At 42.9% G+C, this 13,713-nt stretch overlaps 1 long non-coding RNA gene across 1 annotated transcript in view; it reads right to left on the reverse strand.

Annotated features, from left to right (window-relative positions):
* Positions 1-8,742: 8,742 nt before the first annotated feature.
* The window catches only part of LOC113603935 (uncharacterized), a 45,482-nt gene continuing 40,511 nt past the window's right edge, over positions 8,743-13,713 (reverse strand). Inside the window, exon 3 of the long non-coding RNA XR_008293278.1 lies at positions 8,743-9,519. This is a non-coding gene — a long non-coding RNA (uncharacterized LOC113603935). The remainder of the gene's footprint in view (positions 9,520-13,713) is intronic.

Genomic DNA, 13,713 nt, shown 5'->3' on the forward strand with positions numbered 1-13,713 from the left:
TCTAGTCCTTTATGAGCCAACATGAATGTGTAATGAACATGAATGGCAGTTCTAATGTTACATTTGAAGTCTTACATCTACGCCCCTGGCATGAAGGACCTGAGTTATTGAATGTGCAAAAGTAGCATGCAAGGTAAAGGGGATTCATGACTCACTCAGCATTAGGCTTCCACTCTTGGGAAAATATTTCCTGCTGGACAACCTGATACACTTCTGTTTCAAGTAGTGGGGACAATGTTTAGAAGGGGATTTTAACAAATAGAACACAGCATCAACATACATGGGATTTGCACGTTGTAAAATGAAACCGAGAATTCCATAATATTCCAATTTGTTACATCTTAACTCAGACAGATATCTACAAAACTTGTTAAATACAATGTAATAAATATAATGGTATTGGGATAAATAAGAACCCAGAGTGAGCACAGGAACAGCACGTCAGCCTGAGGATGTCAGGGTTAACACAGGAGGTGCATTAAAGTAGCTCCTGAATGATGAGTCTGTAGTTTGCACAGTAGAGAAGGAAAGGAAGGTGGGACATAATTTGAAGATGACTCCAGTGATCTTTACTCTTGTATAATTCCATCCCACTTGCGTATGGATAGGGCTTGTGAATATAACGAGATACTACTCCCATGATTGCATTACATGACAAAAGAGATTTTGTAGATTTAATCAAGGTCCCTGCTCGTTGCATTAATCAAAAGGAGATTGTCTGGGCCTGATCTAATCAGGTGAGACTCTAAAAGACACTGGGTCGCTTCTGAAGTCGGAGAGCTTGGAAGTGTGCAAGGACCTGAGAACAGCCTCAAGGAGCTGCTCAGACAACAGCTAACAAGACCCCAAGGGCCTGGGTTCTCGAGCTACAAGGAAATTTATTCTGTCAGCAGAATGAAAAAGCTCAAAAGCAGATCTTTCCCTAGTTGAGCCTCCAGCTGGTGATGCCACCTGATTCCAGCCTTGTGAGACACTGAACACAGGGCCTAACTATGCTGGGCCTGGACCTCTGGTTTGCATGAAGTAACCCACGGGTGTGGTTTTAGCCTCTAAGCCTTTACAGCAATAGAAAGTGAACATAGAAAGGAATCCTGCAGAGGGGTAATAGCATGAGCTTCCTTGTAGGAGAGAAGGTACGTGGAGAGAAGGTACAGGGTCCCCTGTTGCCAGTCAGACATCTCATGTTGAGGAATGGCAGGAAGTGAGATAAGAAAAGTCCAGTTGGAGCTACTTTCTGTAGGTTTATAAAAAGGAGCACGAACCAGGTTTGGGCACAGATGGATGATTCAATCTATGTTTAGAAACATACATATTCAAAGTATGAAATGGACAGCGGGGAGGTGGTCCTAAAACCAGAGACACGGGTAAGGGGGCTATTGTAATAATTGAGGCAAGAAGAGCCTCAGAGATATTTGAGTGACCAGCCTGTCTCTTGGGCCCATTTGTTTCCACATTTGCCTTAAGTTCCTCTCAAAAAACAGTAGAATTGTGGCCTCTCCAGCTGGATGAAACCTGAAAGAACTATCTGATGGTATAAAGGCCTCACCATAAACTGACAAAATATCAAGTTGCTCAAATGAAAATAAGTGGATATAAGCAGCATTACATGAGTTATAACATTTTTGAAAATTGTGTGTGTGTGTGTGTGTGTGTGTGTGTGTGTATGTAAGTTCTGTGTTGACAGTGTAGCATTTGGTTGATTCATGGCACTGTTTTAAGGTGAAGTAGATAAAGTATATATAAAGTTGAGGCACATGATTCATCTTGTCTGGCCTCCTGCCTTTAGACAGGAAAAATATTATTATTCCCATGAAGTAATTGAAGTTGAAGAGGCCAACTAAACTGTCACCAGGTACTCAGCAGAGGGGAGAGGGTGACTAGGGCATCATTCTTCAGACCCCTGTTTTTCCCATTATTCCACTGATAGCAGGCAAGCAGGTGATAGCACTGGAAAAGCTGGGACACAGCTTAGCTACAGGAACAGGGTCATGGGAGAATTTCCCAGATGAGCCTGGGAATGATGTGGGCCACAATAAGCACTTCTATTCAGAAGTCTTTGTCATATGTAGTCTGAATGTTTAGAGTCATTGTATGGTTTTACCAAACAGGAAAACATCTCATCTTTTAACATGCAATAGTGAGCCTCCACTCGTTCACTCCCAACAGTTTTATTAAATAGAGTCAAACTTAAAGAACTATGTTCAGCGTTTTTCATTTGCCCAAAGGTGAGATTTCATGGTGCCAAAGGCCTTATGTGCAATCTACTTATGTGTACCTACTGAAATACTCCTTAGAAGCCCAGATATTGCATATTAATTAACATGATAACCATTACTGTTATGACTTCCTGCAGCATTTTTATTTCTTGTAGCTAATCTTAAAAAATTAAAAAAAAAGAGTTTCATTGTTTTAGGTCCTTACCTAGATGAAACATTTGCTTTTGCACTTTAAGGGCTGTTAGAAACACTGTGGTTAGAGCAGAGCAGAGTAGTATGTCTTCAGGGACTCTTTCCAGGCTCCCTTTGAATTTACTAGGGACACGGTACAGAGCAGGGATGCTGTCCATGTGGAAGGGAGTGATAAGGATCAACATTTTCAAACTAGGGTGAAAATGTCTTTGGTTTCCATGAGGATCCTGGAGGAATAGCACAGGAGCAGTATTTCTGTCCGCTGATGAGCTGAGCATTCATGGCCCTGAAGAAGAATCACCCATCCTGGTGGGGGGTGTCAGTGGTGACTGAATGAATGCCAGAAAGGATAAAAGATTACAAATTGGGGCCTGGCTCCAGCTGCATTGATTTCAACCAACCGTGGAATTATTTTTTCTTCATGTTTCACAGCCTTTTGCTTTTCCTCTCATTTTCCTCACATCTTAGGATGTGAGGTAGAACATGCTTGACCCAAGCCTGTGCTGTTGGTGTGCCTGAGAAGCACTGATCTCCACTCTAGACATGGGCCATGTTCCTGAGGTCCCTAAAAGCCAAATCGGTGTCATTTGTGGTTTCTCCAGGTGGTGCTAAGAAGTGTCTCATTGAAACTCTAGAAAGGCTTCTCTTTGGTGGGTCGTGCTACCCCTGGGGATGACTACAGAATTATAAAAGGAATCAACGTTTTGGATCCGATTCCAATATGAGACAACACAATCAGCTATAATCCAGCCTAACCGTAACAGAATGTTACATCATCATTAACTTGGGAATTTGCTGTTTACATGTTTAGGCTTATTCATATTGTAACCCTGTCGAACTGGCCACTGCAGGAGAAGGTTGCAATCCCTTCCCCACAAGTAAAGTTTGCAAGGAGACCTCCGCTCAGTGCCAGCTTTGCCTTTGAGCCCTTGTGCCTTTATGGTGATTACTACATCTTTCCTAAGTTCTGACCTTAGCAATGGGAGAGGTTCTGCCAAGGTCCCACAGAGCTGCAGTCCCACAGGCATTTTGCTGAGATCCTGTAAAGTCTTATCACTGGCATAGCTACCCAAAGGCCCACGCCCAGGAAAGAGCAAGGCCAGAGTGCTCACGCTATGCCCGTTATCCCTGCCCATCGAAAGGGATGTGAAATCAAGAACCCTCAAAAAGGAGGGGAGGAGTGGGGAACAGCAGCCTGAAGAGGAAATTCTCTGTTCATCCTTTCATGTTCCACATTGCTCATCTCTTGGAAGCCTTACCCGCTCCTCCCTCACCCCCACCCTCTGCTGTTATACAGTTTTATGATTTCCTGTGTCATTGAACTTACTATACCATATGATGCTTACATGACTTTCTCTTACACTAGACTTTAAACTTCTTGAAGGCAATGATTATGCTGCTTTATCCCATCAAGTAATATTTGTTGACCTCCTACTATATACCAGGCTTTTTTGCAGACACTGGAGGCTTAGTAGTCAACAAGACACATAAGATCCTGCTCTTGTGCACCTTACTTCTGGTGAGACAAACTTACAGACATGTTTCTAAATACTTTTATGTTCCCAAACTCTAACACTGTGCATATGATATATTAATAAACAAAATATATATGTTAATATATATTTTAATATTTTATAACCTCAAAGTGTGTAAAAGATGAAGTGCCTTTTATTTATTTATTTTTATTTTTTGAATGTTTATTTTTGAGAGAGAGAGAGGAGAGAGAGGGCGTAAGTGGGGGAGGGGCAGAGAGAGAGAAGGAGATACAGAATCTGAAGCAGGCTCCAGGCTCTGAGCTGTCAGCACAGAGCCTGACACAGGGCTTGAACCCACAAACTGCAAGGTCATGACCTGGGCTGAAGTCAAACGCTTAACCAACTGAGCCACCCAGGTGCCTCTATTTCATTTATGTTTTAAGTTTATTGATTTATTTTGAGAGAGAGAGCACAAACAGGGGAGGGGCAGAAAGAGGGAGAGACAGAATCCCAAGCAGGCTCCTCACTGTCAGCACAGAGCCTGATGCGGGGCTCAAACTCACAAACTGTGAGATCATGACCTGAGCCAAAACCCAGAGTTGGCTGCTTAATCAACTGAGCCACCCAGGTGCCCCAGGATGAAGTGCCTTTTAAATGTGGATTAAGTGATCCCATTTTTTTTTTCTGAGATACTCTCTCGAAGTGTTACAGTCTTCACACCTGTCTGCTGACTATTGAAGGACCCACCAAGGAGTGTCATGGGATTTAAGTCAATCCATAGGAATGACTGGGGTTTCAGCCCATCACTCTGACGGGTAGGCATATCAGGGAGGGCACCACTCCACCCACAAGACAGTGGTGTGAATGTAGAAAGAGATGGTACGAGAATGACAAAGGTCACAGTGAGGACCCCAGAGGGGACTGCTCCATGTTGCTGGGTTTGTAACATTCCAGCAGAATGTTCCCGACATGCCATACCCCAGCCCACCCCATGGAATTTGAGGTTCTGCTTTAACCTTGGATCTTCCCTTCTTTAGGCGTGACTGTTCCTACAATCTTTCAGAATCCTATGCTGTCATCTCCTATCATAGTGAATATCTATGAGATGCCAGCAACTTCCCCTTCTAGAACCATCACTTGCTTTTTTCTGTGACCCATACGGGGCTGTTCATAACTATGACTCCCTTGTCATAGGTTTGGAGGTGGTAGGGAGGTACCTGACTCAGGAAGGGACACTAGGAGTCTTTTTCAGGGAATTTTATGTGCTCTGAAAGAGTGGGTGTATTTTTTTCCTCTGGAGTCATGATTTGTAGGGAGTTGTAAACAGTCCATTGAACAAGCCAATTTTATAATGTAATAAAATAATTTTTTTTTGTTTTCCACTATCCTTTTAAAATTTTGTCTTATCTATGTAAAACCTCCTATAGACCATGCTTTTCATCATGCTTAGATCCTAAAGTCACTTTAAGTCACAAATGCAGTTCCACTGTAGAAATTCCAATGTTGAGCCCAAGATGTTGATGAAAACTCTGAACTTGATTTAAAGTAAAATATTCTCCCAGTTCTGGACTTAGGCCTGCTTCAGGCTGGGAGGCAGCGGGAGAGAGGGGTGGGGAGGAATGCCGTGGTTGACTTTTGCTGTATTTCTCTGCCTTAAACTTCTAACTGTCCACTTCCCAGGCTTGTTAAATAATTTCTGATCCTTTTGGGATCAGAGTTTGGGTGGAGTAGGAGGCATGTTAAAAAGTGAGGAGAATTCTGACTTAAAATGTTGTTTTACTAAGCTGGCTTCATGCTCTCTGGGTGGCAAATGTTTAAAACCATCCTTACCTCTTGCAGGAACTCTCATGAGTTCTTTAGATGTTCCCATTACTGGAGACCTATTTTCTGCAGTCCCCCTGACCCATTTAGACAGCTTTCTTGTGAGTCCTTCTGCAGCCCCTGAGAATACACCATTCACCTTCAGTTTCATGCTGTCAAGGTTCCATTCAGCCCACTTGGTGGCCTTACTGGGCAGGACCCAGGCTGAGCCCACACTGGCTCTTCTCCCATCTGGTCTACCTCTAGTTGGTCAGAAACCCTCATGCATCCCCTGTCTCAGCAAACTCTGGGCACATCGGCTGTTCCCAAGGCAGCCCCTCTATGTCACAGTCATGGCAGCGTTAGCTTGTCCAGCTCTAACTCAGACCCAGCTGTCCTTGTCTTCCAGTTCTTAGTGGTCCCATAGATAAATCCTCAGGAGGCTTGAAATGTAGGAAGTTCACAGGTGGAGCTCCTAATATGACTCTGTCCATTTCTTTGCAAATTCTGCATGGGATGATCTGGCTCTGGAATTTCATCTTCATTTTACCTTGGCGACTCACTGGAAACATTACCTTAAACATTTGCCGGATAATATGTGCCTTAGAGATATCAGGGTCCCTGAGGAGACAGCCCATCTGGGAAGACAGAGGCCAAAGAGATGAGAGACAGAGGCAAAGCCTTGACACCTTTTGGAGCCCTGGATTTATTTTTATTATTTTTATTTTTAAATTTTTTTTAACATTTATTTATTATTGAGAGACAGAGAGAGACAGAGCATGAGCAGGGGAGGGGCAGAGAGAGAGGGAGACACAGAATCCGAAGCAGGCTTCAGGCTCTGAGCTGTCAGCACAGAACCCGATGAGGGGCTCAAACTCACACTGTGAGATCATGACCTGAGCAGAAGTCAGTCGCTTAACCAACTGAGCCACGCAGACACCCCATGGAGCCCTGGATTTAGCCAAACTTAGAACTAGAACTATCTCTACAACTTCTCTAATCATCCTTTTTAGCCTCTGCTGGTTTGCATTTGGTTTCTGTTACTTGTGGGTGAAAAGAGTCCTTGCTAATGCCCTCCCGCGCCCACTTGCTTTTCTTTTTTTTTTAATTTTTTTTTAACATTTATTTACTTTTGAGACAGAGAGAGACGGAGCATGAACGGGGGAGGGTCAGAGAGAGAGGGACACACAGAATCTGAAACAGGCTCCAGGCTCTGAGCAGTCAGCACAGAGCCTGGCACAGGGCTCGAACTCACAGACCATGAGATCATGACCTGAGCCGAAGTCAGACGCTCAACCGACTGAGCCACCCGGGTGCCCCCCCACTTGCTTTTCATTTAACCTATGATCCAGGCAAACTAGACCCATCTATTACCCCTGAAGTTATACCATGCTTTTTTCTTGTCACTACTTTGTTCCAGCATTTTCTTCTCAGAAAATACTCCCTCCCTTTGCCCACCCTGTCCTCAATCCCTCTTATAGCAGAGAGGAAAAATCTCCATCTCCGTGCCTGCATGTAAGTGGGCACACATGTGCACACACAGGGTGGGCTACCTGCTTGCTGATTGCATCATAGGAGCAAAGAACACTTATTTCAGAAGTTAGCCGAGTCTTAAGTATAGAAAGAGAGGCTGTGTTAGTATGAAAAGTTGAGGCCACTGAGTCTTGTCTGGGAGAAAAACATTAAAAAATGAGGAATCAATTTTTTTTTTATTAAAAATGTGGCAAGAGCCTCAACTTGGCTGCTGAGAAATGGACAAGAAATGACAGGTATAAGGCAAAAGTCTCTGGAAGACAAGAGGAAGGATGTGGCAGGGACTGCTAGTTTTCCGTGGACATGTGTTCTCACCTTATTTCATGGTAAAGGAGACAGGACCGGGCACCTGGCTACCTGGGTGCCAACTACACTTCCCAACCCCCTGTAGTTGGTTTGGTCTTAGAACTGACTTCTCACCCCTGGAACTGAGCAGAAGAGGTATGCGCACTCCCAGGCATGCTCTGTAGATGATAGGCATTCTCTTCCACTCTGTTCCCCTTCCCTGCAGGCTTTAACCACCAGGCATGGCCACCTTAGCCACGTGAACAATACAGGGCCTAGAGGACAATGAAACAACATTTGCTGACAAGCAGGTCCTTGAATGATCGTGTGGAACAGAGCCAAAGGCGAGCCTGGAAATCTTACTTAAGACTGCGATGTCAAAAAGAAAGACTTTTAGGTCGTTGAGTTATATTAGGATCTCTTTATATATCCACGTTGGCTTACTCTAGCTGTGGTTCCAGATTAATGATACGTGGCATCCCCAAATAGGATGTCTGGAAAGGTATTTCCTGTCTCGGAGGGCACCAGGGACATTGGAAGGGGGATACGTGATGTAAACTTTAAGGTGTCGCCACACTGCAGCTCTCCTTGGTTATCTGCAAACCCTGTCACTGAGCACCCTTGTGTCAGGGGCATTTTGAGAAACTAAGGATAGGACTGATGTAGGGCAGAGAGAGAGGGAAAAAAATGGCTTGAGAAGATGAGACGCAGAAAAGAGATTGAGGAAATGGTGAAAGCAAGAAATTGTAGGAAGGTGACCAGGAGAAAGCTGAGCCCCCAAAGACCTCGAGGTACCCTGAGCAGGTTCTCCGAAGTATAGACGATGGGGATTCAAGCCAGTTTTCCTCACTAGCTGAAAAATAACCCCAGCCTGTTGGAAGATGCGAGCAGGCACTTAGGTTATGGTTATATTCTGCTCTCTTGCTCAACTCCTCTTCTCTCTCAAAGCCCAATTTAAATGTCACTTCCTTCACAAACTCATCTCCACCCTTGAGTCCAAATGAGAGGGGATCCTTTGGGAGTGTTCTGCAAAGTTCCATGAGGAGGAGCCCTGATCCCTAGTTGGACCTTATGGGCAGCCCTGAGTAGTATATATGACATTCAGCTTTGCACCGTTATAAATTAAAAATATAATTTTATGAAAAGATTGTTTCATTACAGACATGTTGTTTTACAAAGTGACATTATGATCGATCATCAGAAGGCCATGAAATGAGCACGGATTCATTTCATTATTTCCTTTATCTTTTTTATTTATTTTCATTTTTTTTAACATTTATTTATTTTTTTGAGAGACAGAGAGTGAGTGGGGGAGGGGCAGAGAGAGAGGGAGACTCAGAATCCAAAACAGGCTCCAGGCTCTGAGCTGTCAGCACAGAACCCAACGTGGGGCTTGAACTCATGAACTGCGAGATCATGACCTGAGCCAAAGTCAGATGCTTAACTGACTGAGCCACCCAGGCGCCCCTTGCTGTTTCCTTTAAAAGGAAATGTGAACTACATCTCCTGTGCCCAGAAGCATGACAAGTACCTCTTATCTGAGGGTCAGTAGCCTCTATTAAAGTCAGAAAGATGACCCTAAATTCCTAGGGCCCCTCCCATAGTCATCAAATTATAAATGTAAAGTTGCGGGAGTTTTTTTTTTTTTTCCTTTCAGGAAAGAGTTCACGATTTCACCTTCCTTTGCAGTGGAGTGAGTGGCTGAAAAGCAGCACCTCCTGATGAAAACCCAATTTCCAAATACATTCCATGGCTTATTTGTGGAGGGAAATATTCTTTACCTTTTGAACTTTCAGATAGCTGGCGAAAGCAAACGGGTAAACTTTTTTTTTTTTAATTAAACAGGAAAAAATATCACACCCTGGCTTGGCTGGTTACCAAAGGCAGGGGTTTCACGGCTATTCCTGAAGGATCACTTCATGGATATGTTTCTGGGTGACAGGAACAAGGACCCAACATGGTTGTTGTAGTGGCGACATCCTCAGTATCTTCCTAGAAACCAGCTGCTGCCTGGATTTCTGGAAGGGGGCAATGAGGAGAAGCATAAATGATTCGTTTTTCTGTGTACCATAACCTTGCACCTTATTGCCTATAAATCAGAGCCGTTTGAAAATTCACCACATCCTTTTTCTGTCCAGGCCTGTGAAACTGCTTCCTTTAATCCAGCAGATAGATGCCTGTGGTTTTAGAGCCCTGGGATGTTCCACTCCATGTGCCACATGCGTGTGGTTAGTTAATGACCTGGGTGTCTACTGAGGTTTGTGACCACGGATTGTTGCAAAGCTCTACCTGACTCCTTTCTTCTCCTAGAGAAGATGAGAACATTCTGACCATATTAGTCATGCTGGGCCTTCTTCTTCTTTTTGTTTTTTTTTTTTTAATACACAGGAAATGTTCCTCTCCAAGAGCACATAATTTGGCCAATGGTAGCTTCCTATGTTCAGAGCAACTTCACCACCTATCATGAGTTCTCCAAGATAAAGTTTGTAGTAGCACTTTAGCGGTAGAAATGTCACCAAGTTGCATAAACTCAAGGCATGCTTTGGCATTCAGTCACACTACAAATATTGATTGAGCAGAGTTCATTGGGGTCGCTAAGATGAACTGGATGGTTTATCCTTCATCCTTAGAATTCGCCATGTTTCACACAGTCACACTGGCTTTATTTTGTTCATAAAGAAGCATTTCAACATTGAACTGTGTGAGCAGGCAGTGCCACCCCTCTTACATGAAAGAGTTACTAATCAGAGTGTCAACAAAGCTGGACTTGAGATCCACGTGGCTGCTCTTTGGGGCTGAAAGGTAGAAGCCCGGCTCCCAGTGCTCATAAGTTTGTAAACTGGACCACACCCAGGCCTCCTAATTGATATTTTCTCATGTGGAAGCTTACTACTGTCTTTCAGACACAAAATTAAAGTCTGAGGCTATCTGCGTGGGGTAGACATGGAGTAGAGGTAAGAGTTGCCATCGTCTACACAAAGTCAGTTGATGGGTTAGTCATCTGTGGCAATCACTCTTACGTGTCAACTTGCCTATGCTTATAATACTGAGTTATTTGGTCAAATAGTCATCTAGGTGTTGCTGTCAAGGTATTATGTAGATATGATTAACATCTACAAGCAGTGGACTTTATATAAAGGAGATTCCTGGACAATCTGGGAGGATCTGGTCCAATTCTTTGAATGGTCTTAACAGAACAGAGGGTTCCCTCTGGAAGAAGAAATTCTACCTGTGGACTGGAACATCAGTTTCTGCCTGAGAGTTTCTTCCCTGCCCTTCCTGACAGCTACCCTACATATTTTGGACTTTCCTAGACAGCCTCACAATCACAAAAAACTAATTCCTTGCAATCTCTCTCTCTGTCTTTATACGCACACGCACACACACACACACATATAATTAATATGTAATTATATATAATTGATATTAATGTATTATAGTACATTTAATTGGTATTATTAATGTATATAATTAATATTATTAACATATAGATATGTATTCATATATCTCCTTTGGTTCTGTTACCTTGGCTGATACTGATACACCATCTTATCTTTAGCCTAGAGGTAACAGCCAGCTTGATGATTTTTTTTAACTGAATCAAATACCAGTGCCCAAAGATAGCATATAAGGTGAGCAGTGACCGTCAGGGCATGTCTATATCACAACTACACAAAATTTTCAATCTATTCTCAACACAAAAGCCAGAGCTATCCTACTAAAATATAAGTTAGATCATTTCCCTCCACTGTTTAAAACCCTGACTGATTTCCTCTGACACTCACAGTAAGGTCAAGGTTTTTAGGTCAGCCTGCAAACACACGAGACCGGAGCCCTGATTCCTTGAACCACATCACTTGTCTTCACCCTCTGGCTCCCACGTTCCAGCCACACTGGGCTTTTCTGTCCCTCACAGATACCAGGTGCCTTGTTATTCAAGTCTAAGACACTATTCCCTGGTTTGATTTTCTATTCTTCATAGCACATATAATATTGATCACTTAAAATATTCCATATTTACTGCTGTGTCCAAAATCTATTTCCTCTAGAATGTAAAGCCCCATAAAAGCTTCTGTTTTGGTCACTGCTGTATGTACCTCCAGTATTCACATAAATTGGGCAACCTGCTAATATCTATTGAATGAATGAATGAATGAGCTTAACAATGGTGAAGCCAGACAAATACGTGAGTTGGTGTTATTTGGACAAAACAACTGATTTAACAAATTTGAATTTTCTGCTAGGCATTTTTTCCCCCACATAGATACCATTTCAAAGGGAACTGATGTGGTCAAACTTTGAAAGTCTGCCTTTCTCCTGAACATTTCCGCAGCAGTGACCATACTGGTCACATCTGTGTTGAAATCCTCTCCTCTCTTAACTTCATGATTCTGCACGGCTCATCTACCAAGATCCATCTCTAGGGTCACCCTTTCTTGTGAATTCTTCCTGAATTGCCTTAACAGAAGTGACCTTGGCATCTCCTGAAGTCCTCAAAGCACATATCACCTCTGCTGCTCATGAGATCTATGGTTGTCTCCTTCTGCAACTACATTTCTATAGGTCAGTGAATTCTGGGGGTCGGAACTGTGCATTACACTTCCCTGACTCCCTGCAGCCACCAGCATTGTGCCACACAATGGCAGATTTCGGATTCCAATTTGTTGGAGACATGAATGGCTGAGTACCATTAGTCATTTCTCTGGTCAATGAAATGAAAGAAGCAGAGGGAAAGGAACCGGGATGCTAAGCGACAAGAAGCGCCAAGAGAAATGCATTCTGCACACTCTGACACACTCAACCTCATCTTCAGATGTGCACACTAGCTCATCACTCTGTGTACCAGGATGAGGGCACAGCAAGGGATGAGATCCGGTGGCTTGTCTGGTAAGTAGGGTTTCCATTTGAAGAAGGTCCCCTCCTTTTATTTCTAGAATATTGTAAGTGGAAATAAATTAGAAAAACAAAACCAAACTCGCTTTTATTTCCCTGATCCATACTTCTCTCCACCATCCATTGAATATTTATCTGTAAGGGCTGTCTCTCCTACTGGAATATAATGCCTATGGGAGTGAGGACTTAGTCTTTGTTCATCACAAACCCTGTGCTGCCTAGAACAATGTCTAGTACAGATAGGCACGTAGTATTTGTTGAATGAATGAATGAAATGGATTAATCCAAGTAGTTAGTAGTATCCATTTCTATCCCAAAATGTTCATCCGTTCTCTCAAACAGGAGTCAATATTCTCCTTCCATAAGTCTAGTTGGACCATTGTCCACAACTCATTTGTCTAACACCACAATCAAACCCCTTAGACACTTCAACTGCAGGACCATAAGGCAGGAACATACCGTCTCCTACATGTGTGGCCACAAATGTAGTGTCCTGTATCTTTTCAGCCCTCAACTAAAGTGGCCAAATGTTCCTAGAGGATGTTAAGATGGATTTTATGTTTTGGTTTTTAGAAAGCAGTTAACAAAAGAACGTCTAAGCCAAGTTCTAAAGACACACGGTGGTGATGGTTGCACAACAGTGCGAATGTACTTAATGCCACTGAGCTGTACCCTTAATAAAGGGTAAACTGGCAAATTTTGTGTTGTGTACATTTTACTGCAATTCAAAAGTAAATAATGGAACAATGAATAAAAAAAGAACATTAAGCCTACTCATATTGTGACTCGCTAGAAGGTCAGTCAGTACGGTTCTCTCACCAAGGTGAGTGGGAAGCCAAGGATATTTCCCCCTGCTGGAACTCACATGCCTTTTTCCATTTAGACCCCATCTGAGATATTAGAGAAAGATCTGAGTTTTCAGAAACAACTTGATAAGTTTCCACATTGCAAACATTTATTTTCCAAATACGCTTGAACAGAGAGTAGTACTTCACATCACGTTCATGATCAACAAAATGAGTATATACCAGGCTTTGGAACAGCCCATAATCTTATACTGAATTCTGCCAGCTGAAGGAATCTCAGCATCCTTCCACCGTTATTTATTAGTTCCTACATTTATTGCTTTTTCAAAGCTTATAACTACAAGTGAAATTTAAAACAGCTTAATTAAACTTCAGATGTGTGGTTCTGATAAGCCGGGCGCACAGCCGTGACATTCCAAGATTCTCAAATAGCATAATCTAATTAATTTTTTTTTCTAGAACATAGAGATCATAAACAGCAATCTGAAACACTTAGTGTCCTGCCAGCTGGCA

The sequence above is a fragment of the Acinonyx jubatus genome, chromosome E4 (assembly GCF_027475565.1).
Source record: "Acinonyx jubatus isolate Ajub_Pintada_27869175 chromosome E4, VMU_Ajub_asm_v1.0, whole genome shotgun sequence".
Taxonomy (NCBI): domain Eukaryota; kingdom Metazoa; phylum Chordata; class Mammalia; order Carnivora; family Felidae; genus Acinonyx; species Acinonyx jubatus.